Source organism: Athene cunicularia, assembly GCF_003259725.1.
Source record: "Athene cunicularia isolate RWA chromosome 1 unlocalized genomic scaffold, athCun1 chr1_part3, whole genome shotgun sequence".
Classification (NCBI taxonomy): Eukaryota; Metazoa; Chordata; class Aves; order Strigiformes; family Strigidae; genus Athene; species Athene cunicularia.
In genome coordinates this window covers 930784-945327 of record NW_020799093.1, presented here as the reverse complement: position 1 = coordinate 945327, position 14544 = coordinate 930784, and the positions used below count along the sequence as shown (strand labels likewise).

At 37.5% G+C, this 14544-nt stretch overlaps 1 protein-coding gene across 2 annotated transcripts in view; it reads left to right on the top strand.

Moving 5' to 3' along the window:
* Window positions 1–14544, top strand: part of HTR1F (5-hydroxytryptamine receptor 1F) — a 115097-nt gene that overhangs the window by 43831 nt on the left and 56722 nt on the right. For both annotated transcript variants that reach the window (XM_026841252.1, XM_026841253.1), the window contains exon 2: window positions 5958–6072. The gene's annotated coding sequence lies outside the window, so the exon portion shown is untranslated. The remainder of the gene's footprint in view (window positions 1–5957; window positions 6073–14544) is intronic.

Genomic DNA, 14544 nt, shown 5'->3' with positions numbered 1-14544 from the left:
GCATCAAGAAGTCTATTTACCACAACTGTTATTTTCCTTTCATTCTGAGGAGACTGAGGAATTTAATTCTTTACTTAACAAATTCACAGGTGGTTTTCCAAATGACTTAGAAAAAAATATTTTCATCTCCCAAAATGAAAGCCCAATATTTGGCATGGGAGGGACAGAGAGAGATGTGGAACTATGGTTACAATGTTGTTGATAAGTTAGACAAGGAGGTCGTTTTACTGCATAGTTCCTTATCCTTATTAATTAAAAAAACATCCTTTCTCTTTGAAAATGAAATTCAAGCTCTTTTTTAGTCTTAATCAAGAAACTGTCCTTTTCAGCTTCCTGATCTGTCAAGGTTTGACAGGTAAGTCCTGAAAATTGACAAAACTGTATAGTTTTCATGAAGATAATTAAATTCCCTCTGGCTCAGTTTTGCCATTTCTTGAAACTGCTGAGCCACTTTTTTGTCTTGTTGCAAGACCTGAAGAAAGTAGGCATTGAAAGAAAAGAATATTTTTTAAAAGCAGATGAAGGGCCATTTATGTTAACTTCTTTCCTTTACTTACGCAATTTACTGAGGAACGATCCATACAGAGAAGTGCAGAGAAACTCTGACCACTTAGCCTTGCCTGCTTTGTCTTATCTCCTTAGACTTCAACCCATCAAAGAATGTTAGGGCTAATACAAAGTGTCCTTCCCAGTAGTCCACAGCCTCACATGGGAGCTTTTATGTTCTTTATGATATTTATCTTCATGAGAGAAAGTTCCCTCAGTCATGGCTAATCAATGCATGAGACCCCAAATTGTTAAAAATGTGTATCCATTACTGTGATTTGTGTTGCGTGATGTGACTCGTCCTGAAGCAAATGAGGGGGAAATACATGCTGACATAATGTTGTTCAATTGCTACTTAAGTTATATAGCTCCTTAAAATTATTAGTCAAATTGCTACCCGTTGTTGACATTAAGCAACAGTAACGTTTGCAGATGGTTAGGGCTTGCGTATTTTACCATTACAATTTCCACAATCACAGGAAGAACTTTTCTGGTATATGTGAAGATACAATGACAGTACTCAAAAGCTTACAGTCTAACAGAAACAACAAAAAAAAAATGTGGAGGAGGAAGGAAGATATAATCCCACAATTAAAATCTGGCATTTTTTATGTGTAGTCCTCATGGTAGAAATGGTTCTTTAGGAACAATGTACAATAATGGAATCAGTCTTTCAGCAGAAAAATTAGTCTTTCATCATGTTCAACAAAAACCAATTTTCCCTTGTATAAGATGAGGACAGATGTGGAAGCCAGGCTAACTTCCTGGAGCAGCAGAGGTAGAGGCAAAGCATCCACATGGTCTGAATCAAGACAGCTCTGGCAACCTCATCTTTCTACTGCTCCTGCCCATCCTTGCTTTAAATCCTCATCTGCAATTAGTGATGACATGTTCTAATCCTCTTCATACAAGCTATCAGAGGATTGTAGATTCATATGGGAAATATCAGGGGAAGAAGAACTCAGAACAAAAATCCTTCTTTCTTAGAAAAGCACTCAATAACAAAGAAGAAAGAACTGAAAATAAAAAGCAGCCAGACTGCATAGGAAGGTTTGTTTAGAACTAAAAAACTTCAAAAAGAAGTGGGCCTTCAATTTATTGCTGTTCTTTTGTGGGATTGAGATCTTGTTTGAGGGTGCAATTTATGCCTGAAAAATTAATTTCATATAGAAGTGGTTGTACTTGTGAGTAGATATTATCCTCTTTAGGTAATAAAAGAAATAATGATAATAATCAGATTTGTTTCTAGAATTGAATGGTAGCTTAAAAATTGTCAATAAAAATTACTTACAAAGACAAACGTCCTACATATTTAACCCTTCACTTACTGTTCATTTTCATTTTTACTGCCAGCTTCTTCACCCTTAGATGGCAAAGATTTCTTTTAATTTCATGGCAATTAATACTTGAAAGAAATAATTTATTTATACACAGATGATATTATGTAATGCTGCATCCTCAGCTTCAAGCTCAGAAATACTTACTGTGCTCGGATAAATTATCTTTTTTTATTACTATTATTATGCCTATACAGAGTAAACACATTTTGAGAATATTTCTTTTTCTTCCTTTTTTGGCAGGGAATTTTTGACATTTGAGCATAGGCTTTTCCTTCCTATTTTATGCATTTGCCCTCTGGCCATTGTCAACCCCTGCAGTCGGAATAACAAATGCCTTACTGCACTGTCAGTGTGCTGTCATTGTTGTGGACTTTTCTTCTCCTTGGAAGGCCATTTTGTAAGTTATTTTTGAAAAGCTATAGTACATATGTGTTTGGGATTTATAGGACTGTACTGATCCATCATTTTCTGGCACATCCAATGCAGCCACTGTAAACTTAGAGAAAAAGAGAATTCTCATCCAACTATGGACATCAAGCCATTCTGGGAAGTATTACGTAGTTTTAACTCCTTGTCCCTTTTATACAGGAAACACAAACTCAGCTCAAGACCACAGATAGATTTCTGTTTGCCTTTGCAGTAAGGCTGTCATTTTCTTTATGCCACCTCCTGTTCCTGCTGGCTTTTGAGAAGACAAAAATTTGTATGTGATTCTGAACCAAGGTCTTCTGCACTGTAGCAAATGGTGCTGCCAGTTGAGCTTTTAAAACAGCTGTCAGATTCATTTAAAGCTGTTTTTTTCTCATAATTATCTTAGCACAAGATACCATTTAAAAAGCTGTATTTAGCATCCTCCACAAAGTAAGAAAGTCACTTTTAGTCTTATCATAGAATTATTGCAGATACTGTTTTTAACCACAAAAACCCCTTGCCCTCATATTCCACACATTTCACAAGACTTTTTCCATTGTTTTCCACAAAACCTCATAATATCAATGTCTTTCCTAGGAAAGAAGGGCTGGAATTGATAGTTCTGCTTTTTGGTTACTGGGAGACTTCACCCTGACATAATAAATTTTCAGACTTGAAGTGGGAAAAATCTGAGGCTTGAGAAGTGATGGAACCAATAAATGTGCTTCAGAGATGGAGGCAAGTCCAGAATTACTTCTTGCTGGACTACCTTCCTGAAGGTAGTTGCTGCCATACATAAACTGAAATTGGGATTCTGAGCAGATGTGACATAATTTTATATTGGGTAAAGAGAGGTTTGTTTATGTTTAGAAATATTAAGTCCTCATATGTATAAAGCAACCTCATTCATCTGTTAACAGCTTGGGTTCTGTTTATTAAACAAATCAGTGAGTTCATAGGATTTGGGGCAACTTCTTAATTTTTTCCCCTTTAACTGGGGATGTTCTGCCATAACAAAAATTACCCTAGTTGTAAATTACTTATCAGTGGTTCCAAGAGTCCTTATTTCTGTAGTTCTGTAATGTCTTCTTCTCTGTTCTCAGTTTATAGTAATAATTATTATAAAACCAGCCTCAGTTATTGATTGAACACCACCTGTTTTTTGTGACTCTTCTTGGAAAGCTAAAAGAAAACATAATTCCATATGAACTTTACCTGCTGGCTATGTAGGATTCTCCTTGGAGACATCTGTTCGGTTCCTGTGCTGAACCTCTAGGTCCAGGGTACTTACTTTTTAATTAAGTTGAAAATGATGGGAGGTAAACCAGCTACATCCATCCTGCTATATCATCAACAAAGACTTCCACATCCATACCTCTTCCCATCCAGACAAGGTCTTCACAACAGTTTCTGGGCAGCTTGCAAATCTGCCTGCACAGGAATGCCTGGCAGCACTCCAAGATAGATAACAAGGTGCAAATGGTGATCTAAGCACCCAGGTGGCCTCTAGATCCCCTTCAGAGGACACTCTATCCCTGTTTGGACAAGAATGAAGTCATTGGATGGCATGCCAACAGTGAAATTCTTGACTATATAAGCACACACATTTCAGAAATATTCCTTTTTGCATTAGAGGGCCAGGAGAGAAAAAAAGGAGCGCAATTAGGAAGGGCCTGAGTGCAAAGAGCCAGATGCTTGCAAACACAGTTGAGATGAGGATGAAATGGTGAAGGTTCAGAAGCTGGAAGGAAAGGAGGATGGAAAAGAAAAGACATGTATGAAAAGGACCTCGAGTTTGTCCAGAAATGGAGCCTTCTTACATGTCTAAAAAAGCCAAACAAAGTCTCTGAGGCATGTAAGTGCTACCTAGATATTCTGATACCTATAATTTCTTATCTTGGAATGAAACATAGCGCACCAGATCTCAAAGAGGAACTAAAGCCAACTTCCCTTCCCTCCACCCCTTAAGATGGACAGTTATCCTGGCTCTTGTGCACTCTTGCTTTCTTGCACAGAGCACAGTTTTGCCACATTGGATGGCACATGTTGAGAGAGGAGGATGCAGACAACAGTTGCGCTAACAACTTCCAAGCAAAACCAGAGAAGAGAGCTATTGTGCCTTCGCCTTGATCAGCTGTTGCTGATCATCTGTTGGATGCTTAACGAGATACAGCTAAGTACATCATTATTCATGTCTTGAGTGCTGCATATTCCTGCAGTAGGTCATGCTGGTCATTCTACCTTCTGTCCTTGCCGAGAGATAGAGAAATCTGCATTGCAAAGGAGGGCAGGGAAAGAGAGCACGGGTACTCATTTTACTATTTAAACTTTATTATTACTGCCAATAAGTTACATTTTGAAGGTTAATGCTCTGTACTGAGCAGGCGACTAATTTTTGAAAAATGTAAGTCTTACATCTACCAGTGGCATGGGTACAAAAGTATTAACAGCTTTTACTTTTTCAGATTTGCTCAACACATACAGGACTGATGTTACAACTCGTGATGTGCTGGGTGCCTCCCTTTGCCCTTCCTTTAGCAATAACAAAACCTGAACTTCCCAAATATGCACTGGCAACCTCAAAAAAACACATCACTGACTATGCTAGCCTAGGCCATAATGTCAAGTAGATGATACAGCAAGTAAGTCTGTAACCAAAAACCTGCCCTCCTAGACAGCTTTGAGCTCCAAAAACTCATCTGGTACCAAGTCACAGGCAAATGTTAGTATAATTATATTCTGGATAAATAACCATATTATTCAATAATGTGTGAAAAATTAATAGTTTTTATTCTTTTTTTCCAGAAATTCAATGAGATTTCCTAATTTCATTACTTTGTCTTGATTTTGTTCATTTTTCTTACTGACTGCTCTTCTGCTTTGAAACAAAAACTGCCTTTGATATCTGATTTTCCACATTTTAAGCACATTAGCCACTTAAAGAATATATATTTAAATTTAAAGCAGCCTATTCTTGGTAGAATGCTATATTTCTTTTTTTCACAGTGCATACTCTTTTCAGATACATTTATTTTTTAGGTAGTTGCTTATTGTGACACAGTGGTAACTGGGGAGAAAAATCTTTAATATTTTGATAAAGCAAGAAACAATGCCTTGAAGTTCAAAGTGAACACACTCTAGCACATTTATGTCCTTAGCTTAACAACATGACATAACGCTGCAAAATGCCAAGTGCCTTGGGCTCCCACTGCAGTCACTAGGAGTTCACTATAGCACCTCACAGATGTACTCCGGTGCTCATAGCATGAGATACGCTAAAACTACTAGCTTCGCTAAACAGCACAGGTTTTCTTTTCCTTTTACTGACCATTTAGTTTCAGAAAAGTCCAGGTCAGATTTTTCAATTCTGTGAGTTCCTCAAGTGGAGCCAATTTCTTGAGTGTCAAATCCTGCAAGGTTTTTGCTGGTCATTAGCTTGTTACAAAGAATTTCAGATATTACCAGCTATATTCTTACATGAACTCTGTGGGCTTTTTCTGATGCTGGCCTCCAAGCTTTTAAAGAATCATCCCCGGATATCTGAAGAGATCCTACAAATTACAGTTTAGGCCTTCTGAAAGGTCTTTTCCTTCCCCAGAAGTAGCGATCTTTCATTGTCACTTACAGAGTCTCTATTGATGATTTTTTGCTCTCTTGCAGGTTTTTGGCAGTATCTGGTGTTGCTAAGGGTGATTTAATTCCTAATTCCAGCCCAATCCCCAGGCTTACTGGCACAGAGGCAGTTTTTTCAAGGCTATTCCAAACACAGGAGATGGTGAGTTGCTTTCTACCCTCATACACAGAGGTTCTAGATGTGCATTTATGAGTGATATACCTAATTTAAAGATTCTCAATTTCATTTAGTTGGGTCTTCCATAGGGGTTCTGCAAAGTACATTTAATAGAGAGTTTTGCTGAGCTCTATGATATTGACTTTTCTTTAAAGTAGTGCAGGATGAGAGAAAACTCTGCACTGTGAAAAGCCTAGAGTAATAGAGGGTGCAAACATAGTCAGGTGAGGGTTGACCTACAGGGTTATTGCAGGCTTAACTGAGCAATCTGAATATATACAGTGCAATGGAAAGCTGCAGAGCTGCCAGGGAAAAGATGTCGAAAAGAACAATTGGTTTGAGAAAAGGAGGGCAGTGGCTGATGGAGGGACAATTGAACAAATGATGAATGTCCAGCACAGTCTGTGAAGTTCAGGTACAGCAAGAGAAGCTTAGTCTGCAGTCCAAGATCTGGCCAACCTTCTCCACAGCTTTGGGCATTTAAAATCTCACATCCACTTCAACTGGGGGGAAAAAAAAAACCAACCAAACAGTGGCAATATAACGCTTCATTTCACAGATATATTTCAAAGACTTAACCTTTGTAAGACATTTTGAAGATGAAAAGCACAGCAGCACTCATTACTTTGTTTAACCAAATTTCTCTGTGCCTAGCTGAACCGAAAATCTTTTGGTGTTAGCTCATCACAAAGATATTTTGTGAGAAGATTTGTCTTGCTTTTGGCCTGTGGTCCTTTCATGCAACTGCATGCTTGTTTTTGTTTCTGTTTTTGCTGTGTGCAGTTTTGGAAAGAAGTGACTTTTCCCATAGCACATAATTGTAGATATTTGACAACGAAGGTGAAATCCCCAAATCCTTGTTTCCTATAGTGATTCAAATACAACATCTTAATGATAGCAATTCATAAGGCACTTAAAACAAGCTTGAAAACAAAAATATTTTAAAACAGAAGGGTAGAACTTCCTGCAACAGTATCAGGAGACAAAACATTTAATATTGAGACATCTGGATAATAAAGTAACAAGAAGCAAATTAAAATCTTCAGTAGGCTGTTGTCTGAGCAAATGCAGAGGAAGTAAGATTGCTCATCAGCAGACCTGAAAATTGTGTATGGGAGTAGAGAAATGTGCCACCATTCAATATCCAAAGATATTCTTTCAGGGGTATTTACTCTCATTACATTTCTGCTAGAAAAAGAAACAGACCCTCAAGGCTGACGTTTCCACATGTTCCATACTCCTTACACTCACTTGTATCTACACAAGTTCAGTCCTAGCATCTCAGGATTGTGTCCACAGTCTTGATGTCTGAAAGATCCAGCAAGGTGCACTTTGAAATTCTTGTTCACACTGAGACAAGGTTGCTATGCTTGCAAAACAACAACAATTAAGTCATTAGGTAATTGCAAAGTTGATGCAAATAATTTGTTTCACAATAATCTTAATGAAACATAGAGATTTTAGTGAAAAACAGGTCAGAATACAGGCCATTTTCAACCTTTATAAGCCTTTCGTGCTGCCACAAAGAACACATACAGAAAGGCAGACAAAGTTACCAAACTTGTACAATTTTATACTTCCGAAGCTGGATTTTACCTTGGCAAAGAATTCCTCTAACTGCTAAATTAGAGGATGTATGAACCAGGTACTGGAGGTATATGCTAAATGGGAGCTCTTCCGGTCTGTGACCTCACCGCATTGCTGCCTACTTTAGCTTTTAAATAGGGGATTAAAGGATGAATTGTAAATCAGGAGAAATTTCTGTAATGACACTTACATAGCAAGTCAGAATAACTGTCAAGGCTTCAGGAAAACAGCAAGGTAGATGATGCTTTTTGTCTCTACCAGAGTTTTAGCCTGTGAGTTGTGTGCTAGGCTGCACAAAACATATGTTCTGGTCCATACTTGGGTTCAGCTATGAGAGTTAGCAGTGTCTGAGCCAACTGCAGGTAGGGGCTTAATGCCTCTCAGCACGGCTGTGCCCATAATACAGAAACTGTATGTGGTAAATTCATCAGATTCAGGTGTGGGAACTGTTTGGTTTGAAAGCTTCTCTCTGCTTTTCTCCTACCATTTTTAAAACCTACTTTCTTTCTTACTATTTCCTGTTTTGTATTTAGTACAAGAGAAATTTTCACTATTCATTAATTCTCCTACAATACCTGGGGTGACATTATAGAGAGAAATTACCCAGTAGCAGAAAATGGAAGTATAAACAGGGATATATTTTTTTCCCCTTTTCTTGATGGAAATGGGCTTGTTGCCTGCATGCTAGTTTCCAAAAGACAATGACAGACTGGCAGCTTAAAGAAAACAGGTCTTGACAGCACACTTTAGTGCACTGAACATTTTGTAACCATTTGTGTCATATAAAACACTTTGATACCATCTGTGCCCCAGCAGCAAAGGGTTGCTCTGTCCCAGGCAGAACCTTTTGTCTTTCAATAGTCACAGGAGTCAATGGAGTCAGATATCAGAATTATAAAACTTGGCTCTGGCTGTATGTATGCAGAGTGTCAGCTGCTCCCGTAAGCCCTCTCTGTAGTTTTGACTTCCCACAGCCCATCAAGAGCAGCAGCACAGCTCAGCAGACAGCCAGGATGCAGAGAAGTATCAGGCAGGTACTACTGTTACGTTAGGGCCACTTTTTGTTTAATACTGGCTTGACTTGTTGAAGAAATAACAAAAGGAGGAAAAGGGAATGCAACTGACAGGCGAGTATGTGTCTCATCAGAGCTTGCTATGTGACTTCCTTATATTCTGGGGAAGGTAAAAATATTTTCATGACGAAGACAGCACCTTTTCAAATATTTATTTTGTTAAAAAGGCTTTATAAAAACAACTTATGTCTAAGATAAATATAAGTAACACATATACTATCTGCCACTCTAAATAGAAATCAGGAGGGAAATTAGAGTATCTTGATTACATTAAATTGCTTCTTTAAGCAGTGTATTCATTATTATTAAATAATCTTATGTTTCTTAGTATTTGAAGAAGAGAAATCATTCATACTAATACTTGTGTAAGTAAAATAAAGGACTGTTCCTTATAGCACTATCAGGGACAGTGTTTGTGCTAGTAAAATTCTTTATGCCTTTGGCAATGTAAAAGTTGCCATAATTTTCCTTGATTTCTCGGAATTTAAAAAAAAGAGAAAGATCTCTGAAGAAGCAGCCCCTCCCATGCAATAAGCCCTAAATGCAGTCTCTATTTTCAGTACTGTTGACTTTGAGGCTCAATACTTTTCTCATTATCATCACTGTTTCATGGATTTTTCTTACTTTAATAAATTTCTGTGCTCAGGCACATAGCTATTTTCTCGGCTATCTTGCTTCATTATTCTGATGGAAGCAGTCTTTTAATTTAAAACATTATTAGTAAAAGTAATGCGTGAAAGTCTAATCTGAAAGATATATTGTTTTCGCAAGAGATGCAAATCAAAATGCAACTGTCTAGATACTCAATTATATATTTTAATGGAAGACTTTGAGTAAAGCTTAGGCAAGAAGGAGAAAAGTACTTATCAACATTTATCACTTAAATTACCAGCATATTTGTAGACTATTAATATACTTCATATACCTCAATAAGGTCGAGATGGAAGCTAATTCAATGGACAGCACTTAGCTTGTGAAGTCTCTGTCCTTGGAACACATTGCTGCAGCAGTATTCCAAAAGGACAAACTATTTGTTCACCTCTTCTCCAATGCATTAAGCACTAGTGTCTTTCAACATCTGGTAGGCTTATATAATGCCATATTTCTCTTATATTGTAAAAGTCTTATATTTCTCTTTTGTAATCCACATAAATATTTGCCATCTATTTGTCTCTGAACGTACTCCAAACTTCTTTTCTTCATGATCTTACGGGGTACTCGGTATCACTTAGGCTAAGGGTGGTCCGTAAGGATGCCTGATAAATAACGCCTTCACTGGGACACACATCAGACGCTAAGATGTCCAAATTATATTTGGTTTTAATTTTAGTTTTGGATATTGCAAGGGTTCTTTTATCAACTCAGTACAAAGCAACTGACTGTCGTTTACTGAAAATTGTGAAGTTTACCGAATAGTGGCTAAGCATCCTGCAGGCGCATGCTGATCAACAAACCCCCATGGTACAAGTTCATCTACACATCAGCTGGGAATATGCCATGGAGTTTAACCCCTGCAGTACTCCATGTAACTCAACCCTTAGCCCTTCAGAGCGGCTATATTCTTTACTGCTCAATCTCCTGGCAGCCACCTCAATCTAGAGACCTTTTCAGCACCACAGAGGTTGTCGTGATTTCTGTAAGGCTGCGATCCATGATAATGCATCCTCAATGTGTATGAAGTCAGAAGGTCATTTGGGCTTACAGATTCTTCTAAAATATGCAGGAAGACTCTCTGATACCTTAGTCCTTCTCAAAGGGGAATATAATGCAAATTTTAAGTGCCAGTCTATCAAGATCACATATTGCTGCCCATGTAAATAGAGCAAGTATGCTCTGAAACCTCATCATAACATACTTAGCTTCCCCGTACAAGCACCTCCAGCAAGACAGAGACATGTTTATGTTTATCATCTCTGCATGTAACCAATTCATATATCTAATATACAGGGCTTTTTTAACTGATTGTGCTATTTGACTACTGTCACCACTTGCCTGCTGTCCACCTTTTTGTTTTATAGCAGTCTTGTCAACTGAAAACTAGCTACATAAATGTTCATATAGAAAGTCACCACATAAATATTAGAATTTCCCTATTTGTAGATGACTCAACTAAAACAATCTGTGGAATTTGTAGACAGCAACAATGCTAGTCGGTATGCCTTTTTCTAAGCACTGAACTAGAGTTCATTCCAACTTTTTGGCCATCTGGTTTCTTCTCTGATCTCTGTACTTGCACTCTTTCAACATATGACCTAGTCTTTTGATAGCTTAAGGAGGAGTCATCATTGTAGACAAAAGTTAGGACTTAAATGGAAAATGAAATGAATATAGGCCTTGCCTACAGAAGGGTTTCATTTTGGCATAGTATTTGCCCCTGTTCATATAAAATAATAGCTTTAGCAGGGCTTTTTGCTCAAATATTTAGGACTTTCCCTGACATTCACTCAAATCTTAGCAGCCTACAGTCAGAACAACTGATGATAATTCAAAAATTGTTTTACTTTCATACAATAGAGTTCATTCAAAGACTTTTATCAAAAATCCTACCTGCTGAATTTGACTCTGAGGTTATTTTAATTATACTGGAATCTTCTAAATTGAAGTTAACAAAGTCACTGAGATGCTGCACTTCAATCAGTAATTCCAGACAATTGGTGCAGACACTCAAGCACAAGAAGAGGACCTATCAGAAGACTGTACTTAATGACATTTCTACAAGACATCTGAAAAGCTGACCTTTGCCAAGTGCTTCTTTTATCATGTATTGCAAGAAATGTTACTACTTTAGGTTATAGCTGCAGTAGACTCTATCAGCTGAAATCATGCAAGTTGTAATTCTACTGACCTGGGGAGGACAATTTTAGTTACAAATGAACAGGGTCATTTACACTTGACCTAAGGGAAGGAAAGTTACTGCTATTTGAGTAAAGCACATACATTTATAATCATTGGGGGAAAAATTGTTCAGACTTTTAAAATGTGTTTCTAAAAAATGATGGTAGCTACATGTTTTATAAGTTTGTGTCCTGTTTCGGACAGTGTTGTCATCAGCTAAGCATGTTAAGCTCTGTTATTGCAGGTTGCTACAGCAAAGCTCAGCAGATAAACCCTCAAACTTGGGATTTTATTCAGGACCTAAGATACAGTAATGAAGTTTTTTCTGTTGCACTGCAATCTACTTTAGAGAAGACACATCTCTTTCCCTTTCCAAAATGTGGGACTCTTAGAGTACTAAAAATCAGGGCGATGCTGTATTAGGATCTATTCCTGCTGACTATCTCAGTAACACCAATTTCCCAGCAGAATATTGTCACACATCCCATACTTGTTCTCAGTCAAAGCTTTAACACTTACTACCTGCAGATTTAGGGTAGGATTCATCTGACCAAAGATAGACATCTGGACCTGAAATAATCGCTTCAGGCTTCCTTTTGCAGTAATAAAGAGTCACTCATAGTGCAAGTCATCTGGTCTATATAGGTCAGCACAATCTTACCCCAGTATTTACTTCACTCCTTTGCCCATAGGGCACCTAAGGTGCCAAAGGGTACCTGTCTATCACAGATAAAAGCATCACGTTGCTTCTACTTTAGGCAGATACCTAAAAGCGGGTCAGATGAATCCCACTGACAGTAGCTGGAAAATTTAGAAAACTGGAGAGTTTTGTTTCCCTTTATATAATCAGGTACATGAAATTTTCTCACTTAGTAGGAGTAGGTAACTCTAGAAAGAATGGTAGTTTACCAGAAACATAATGAAGAAAAAAAAAAAAAAAAAAGTTTTAAATTCATAGAGTAAATCAACATATGCAAATACCTTTTGCAATCTCCTCACTGCAGGAGAACAGGTAGCATGATCTGTTCTAGAAAAACTGGTAAACTTCATTTTGGTAAGTAGCAATTTCCATGGGTTCTTCTGGGTCATGGCTGTTGCATGCTTTAAGAGTCCTTGTTGTGGAGTTTTTACAAGGGTCTCTGTTGTTGTAGGCCCTGTCTCCCATAACAGCTAAGGGCTATAACACATAAAAATCAAAGCTTGCATGTGACTGTTGTCCTGAAAGAGTATTTTGTTTTTCAATTTAGCCTATCATTAGAAATTTCTCCCCTAGTATCTTTCACATCTTTGGAAAGAAAGATCATTAACTCTATAAAGGAAAAACGCAAGTCAGCCAATTAAAAATATTACTTATTCTAAATGCAGGATTTCTTGATATGGCTGTAACCCAAAGCAGCTTGCAAAAATCAATCTGCTAGTAAGGAGTTGTTTCACAAAGCAGGATATTTCAGAGTCACAGTGCCAACATGCTAGAGATGATGGAGCACCCAAGAGACTGATGATGGTCTGGAAATGGGATAAAAATACACCACCTTGTATTTTTCCTGAGTAAACAGGGTCTTAGTACTTGTATTCTCTGCAGAATGTAGTGGTCAAAAATCTGTAAAACTGTACTGTCTGTACACATTGTGAATTTTTTTTTTCAGTAACTCAAATTTAATTGAGCTTTCACAAAGATTTCAAGGCCATGTGTTTCACCAGCAAGGTTATCCCATGTCAAATGTCAGTGTCATAAAAATCTGCTAGAATTTCTCAGTCAAGAAAAATATTCACAGACATTTTACATTGGCAAAACAATGTAACTTTCTATGTCTGCCTCTGGAAAAATGGCTCCTGGAAAATTTTCTAACATACATTTCCTGGAAATTAAGAAATTTCCTTTTTTTCCTACTCTTAAAAAAAAAGCAAGGCAGACTGAAGATGTCAAGCAGCTGGTTAAGATTATCTTAGATTGTAGAGAACAGTAAACAGCCCTGAAAACAGGGCTTTGAAATGGAAATTTTCAGTCAGTCTTAATCAGATCTCTGCTTATCCCTGCACCAAGCTGGAAATGTATATTTAATTCTGTACTTGTTAAGATCACAGAGGGACTTGCTATTTACCTGACTAGGCAAACAAACGTCCAGTTCTCTGAGGTCAGTTATAAGTAATAGTATTTCCCTCACTTTGTAACAGGATTTGTTTAAAAATTACAAATATGTATACTGCTTAACTGGACAAACACACACATTATCCCTTTATCTGTATCTAAAACACTAGTAGTAGATAGGAAAAAAACCCACAAAATCAGAAATTGCCTGCTTAAATATAATTAACATTAAGACAAACTGCATCATTAAGCAATCTACATTTTGTTATTGCAACTTACAAAAAGACAACCCTAAAATACAAAATTGCTGTGTCTGACCACGAGGAGATATTAAACCCATATTTGAACTGCATGTTTTCCATTATCTTGGTCATTGTCTCTGTAGAATAATTTTTAGGGCTTAGAAATCAGTAGTTATTGCATTGATCCATTACATAAAATAAGGAGGCACCTGAGAAACCTGGTTTGGATTCAGGCAAGTATTTAAATAACAGAAACTGACTGTTTGGCAACAACATTGATGGCCAGATGCTGAGATATGGCTCAGGAAGATGGATTTTGAACTGAACCATGAGAAGAAAGGGCAAGACTGGACAGTTTTGCTGCTCTTGCTCACAAGCGCAGAGGTGTTGCTGTCTCTGGACTTTTTTCTTGTCTTTCCCCCTTGCTGCTTTTAAGACACACAAACATAAGCCATGACCTTCAACACTTGCAATTTATGTTTCAAAAGAATAAAACAGTTGTATGGCTTGGAGGCTAGAGGCATGTGTTGTACCTAGGATGAGACTGTCAGCATGCCCCTGTAACTGAGTATAACCAGTAGCTTGCTTAATTGCTGCACTGCATAAGCTGTGACTGTATATAAGGTACCAA